Source organism: Petaurus breviceps, unplaced genomic scaffold (assembly GCF_028583685.1).
Source record: "Petaurus breviceps papuanus isolate PSGF00001 unplaced genomic scaffold, PetGlider_PUasm1.0 98, whole genome shotgun sequence".
NCBI lineage: Eukaryota > Metazoa > Chordata > Mammalia > Diprotodontia > Petauridae > Petaurus > Petaurus breviceps.
The window spans coordinates 42,128,799-42,133,325 of NW_027187460.1; the positions used below are offsets into that span (position 1 = coordinate 42,128,799).

General features: G+C 33.5%; 1 pseudogene; it reads right to left on the minus strand.

Moving 5' to 3' along the window:
• Positions 1 to 638: 638 nt before the first annotated feature.
• On the minus strand, positions 639 to 1,872 carry LOC138155936 (eukaryotic peptide chain release factor subunit 1 pseudogene; annotated as a pseudogene).
• Between the last annotated feature and the right edge of the window lie 2,655 nt (positions 1,873 to 4,527).

The window sequence follows — 4,527 nt, forward strand, 5'->3', positions numbered from 1 at the left end:
TTCTCCAGTCATAGTAAGAAACAAATCATTATGATCTTACTTGTCTTAACTTTTGACAGTTTTGAAGTTGTGTTTTTTTTTTTGCTTCTATGTATGAAGGTTAAAAAAAATCATTTTCCCATAAAATACAAGATCAATCAAGTTTACCATTGAGTAAAAGTAAAAATTCTGAATCTTTTTTTTTCAAATTTAGCTCAAAGTGGGATTTAGGAACTTTGTAGTTTGCTGCTGCACTGACACCATGACAAATCAAAGTGTAGGGTTCATTTTTTTCTTTCTTTTTTAATATCCAATACTTGTGGATCAAGTTATGAAAGTATTGTAATCATAAGGCAGGGATCTGTTTTATTTCTAGTAATTCCTCTTTGGGTTGGATTCTGGAGGGTGAGGCATGTTTTGCCAGACCCAAGAGGACTGCTTAGCAGTCATCAAGGTAAAAAAAATCATTATATGGGTATCTAAGTGGAGCAGTGAATAGAGCACGGGCCCTGGAATCAGGAAGACCTAAGTTCAAATTTGAACTAAGACACTTAATAATTACTAGCCATATCAACTTGGACAAGTCATTTAACCCCAATTACCCTGCCTTCCCCTCTCCAAAAAGCAATATATCCTTGGTATTTCCATTCCCTAGAAATCTATTGATAACACAAGATGCCTCCAATTCCACCAAATCATTTCACAAACTGGCATCTTTCCTGTGAGTTGTCTATAACAATTTCCAACATTATTTCTAATTCCTTATAGTTGTTAACAAAATATTCCAGTAGTGACATTCTATTTATCAGTTCATGTTCCTGTCCTGTCTCCTTTTTTCTCTAAAGTGAATTTATTGTTCCTTTGCTCTGGGGTCAAATACAGAATATTGTCTCCTTTTTGCCTTGGTAATGAAAAATATCTCATTATATCTACATTTTCATAGACTATCATCTCTACAAGTCCATTTTCCAAAGCCTTTGGTGTGTTTTCAACTCCAAAATAGCACTTCTGGTGTCTTGGCTAATTTCATCAAAGTATTGTCCTATGAGTTTCTTGCTTTCTTAAATTCCATGTTTCAGAGAACTTTAGTAGGCAACTCAATTGCCTGATTGAATCCATTTTAACTACAGTAGGAGATGGCAACTGATTTTAAAACTTCCTATTGCAATGGCTGATTAAGAACATCAGATTGAGTTTAGTTTTGAAGTAAGCTGATCCATTTAATTCAAAGGCCAGCCATATTCAATTTGTCTGGATGGCAGTTTCTGCTACCTTCCTTACATAGTTGTGCCATTTTTCCATATGTAAAGGGTCAAAATGCAAGATTGATTTACCTCCCCTACCATGTTTCTTTGAGAGAGCCACAATGAATTTCTGCAGCACTTCTCTTGTGTTTCCTTGCAGAGTGCAAAATAATTCATCACTACCATCTATTACAATAAAGCCAAACTTGCTATCATCTGACAGTAGTGCTGTAAGAGCTTCTGCGTAGAATTTTTAAAACAGATACAATGGTGTATTCATTGGTTTGAAAAGCTCAAAGTCAATGTTAAATGTCAAAGTCAACTTTCTTTTCCTTTCCTTTTTCTATCACAATTCTTTCATTGTAAATAACCAAACAATTTGGATATACTTTGTTGTCAGTTTTGGGTCTTTGCTGTACAGTATAATGGTCCCCAGAATTGGAAGGCAGTTTACATGAGATTTTGTATTGGCTGCAGTTAGAAACTTATCAGCTATCATTTTTACCACTCAAGAAATCTGCTTTTTGGGAAAGACTATCAATGATATCACACTGGTCCCACTTCCATCAGTCACTTCCAAGCTCTTGATGAGGTTCTTCATCTTTCTGATTTCTATGTTCCTGCTGGCAACACTGGGATTGTCAGACATCTTTTCCCCTCCTCCTCCCTTCAAGCCCAGTCTCAGTGGGCAGTTGCTCTCCCTCAGTGGCAGTGATTACAGCAGTGGATATCTTTAAGAAGAGGGGATATGACTGCTTGTAAAAGTTATGCTTAAGTTAGGTACTGTGAATTTAAGAATATTTTATTTCCCCCTTCAAAAAATTTCTAATCTATAGCACACACAGATACAGACACACATATGCACACACACATGCACACACACAAATACACATGTATGACTGATGAAGTAGATAAAATGTTGTTAGTTCACAAGAGATGGTCAGCAGAAAGCATTTATCATTTTTTTGGTAAATAATAGATGTCTTTTTTTTAAAAAAGTTAAAGCCCTTTATAAAGTAAAAAATCATTGTTTTTGTTGACACTAGTCATTTATCTTAACTACATAATCTTAAGAAAGATGACTTGGAAAGGGGATTGGATTGAGAGAATAGTTGTAGAACTTATGGAAGAAATCCTATAATTATTTTGTACTACAGCAGCTAGACTCTCCCTAATAATGATCACTGCATCCCACAATAGTCTTTGGGTTATTAAATTGCCCTACTTACTTAAAATCTGAACATATCTCTGCACATTTTGCCAGGGCAAAAATTTGAGATACAAAATGTCAGCCTCTTTCCCCTGCAGTGTGTGTGTGTGTGTGTTTGGAAGAGGTGGAGATAAAATGAAATTACCAATGACCAACCTGTACCTGATATTTTGTGAATATGTATAACAAAATATTTCACTCATTAGAGATGGTTTTCTGTATGAGAAATGAATACTCTGCCCACTATTTACCTTCTTATTAATGACTTCCTTTATGTTCTTCTGCTAGAGTATATGTCATTTCATTTGACACCTGTAATATATTCAGATATTAGTAGTGACACCTTCCTTTTACCATGGAAGACATAAATCATCTAAGCATGTACTAAAAAGGAACGAGTTGAGAGCCATAACACTTTCAGTATCTTATTCCATATCAATTAAGAAATAATACCATGTGGGATTTTTTTCCTCCTGCTATATGATTGCTAAAAATCTGTTGCACTTAACTACTTCCTTCCCAATTAGAATAGTGCATATATATACATATGTGTATATGTATATATATAATTTTAATAACTTTATTTTAAATTATTTATGTTAACATGTTTTGCAGATACATGGCTTCTTCTGGGGGAAAAAAGCTGTACATATAAACATTATTTTCCCTCTTTTTCTGCAAATTTTATACACTGGAGTTTGGGGGATAGAAAGTTAAAAATCTACAAATGATTACAACAGATTGAATGCCAATGAATAAATATAAGTGTTCTCGATCATTTTCCCCCTAGGAACAATGGAAGATTTTTATTCAGTTCATCTTGATCCTCTGGACAATTTATCTATTTAGAAGCAGTAAAGCTGTAATGTATTTTATAACTGTACATTAAAATACAAGTCTTCAATTGCTAAAATTGGTTTCTGATTTTGTTTAAAAGGATATTCCCTTGAATGAGGAAACTATTACCCATCCTTGGTTACTCATTAAGTATGTTTATTGCCCATGTCTTTCCAGAAAGTCTAAATAGTGAGCATATCCCATGTTTCAGATTACTTTCTCTTTTTTTTAAAATTTAATTAATTTTTAGTTTTTGAAATTCACTTTCATAAGATTTGGAATTATAAACATTTTCCTCCTGTCTCCCTTCCATCCCAAAGATGGCATGGAATCTGATATAGGCTATATATGTACAATTATATTACACCTATTTCCACATTACTCAATGTTGTGAAAGAAGAATCAGAATGAAAGGGAAAAAACACAAGAAGGAAAACAAAATAAAATGAAAATGAAAAAAGAGAAAATAGTAGGATTCGATCAGTATTCAGATTCCATAGTCCTTTCTCTGAAGGAAGACAGAATTTTCCATCATTAGTCTTTTGGAATTGTCATATCATTGCATTGATGAGAAGAGATAAGTCTATTAAAGTCATTGTACAATGTTGTTGCTGCTGTGTACAAAGTTCTCCTAGATCTACTCATTCACTCAAAATGATTTCATCCAAATTTTTCCAGGTTTTTTTTCCCTAAAATCTCTCTCTTCATCATTTCTTATGTAATGATAGTGTTCCATTATATTCAAATATAACAAATTGTTCAGCCATTCCCCAACTGATGGGCATCACTTCAATTTCCAATTCTTTGCCACAACAAAAAGGGCTGCTACAAATATTTTTGTACAGGTGGGTCCTTTTCCCTTTTTTATGATCTCTTTGGGATATAGACCTAGTAGTAGTATTGCTGGATAAAGGGTATGTATGTACAGCTTTATAGCCCTTTGGGTATAGTTCCAAATTTCTCTCTAGAATGGTTAGATCAATTAAAATTCCATCAACAATGCATTAGTGTTCTAATTTCCCCACATCTTCTCCAATATGGTGCTTTAATTTTCATTTTCCTCTTTTGTCATGTTAGCCAATCTGTGGTAGCTCAGAGTTGTTTTAAATTATATTTTTCTAATCTCTAATGATTTAGAGCACTTTTTTTTCATATGACTCTATAGGTAGCTTGAATTTCTTCCTATAAAGATTGCATGTTCATACCCTATGACTATTTATCAATTGGGGACTGACTTGTGTTCTATTTTTTTATTAA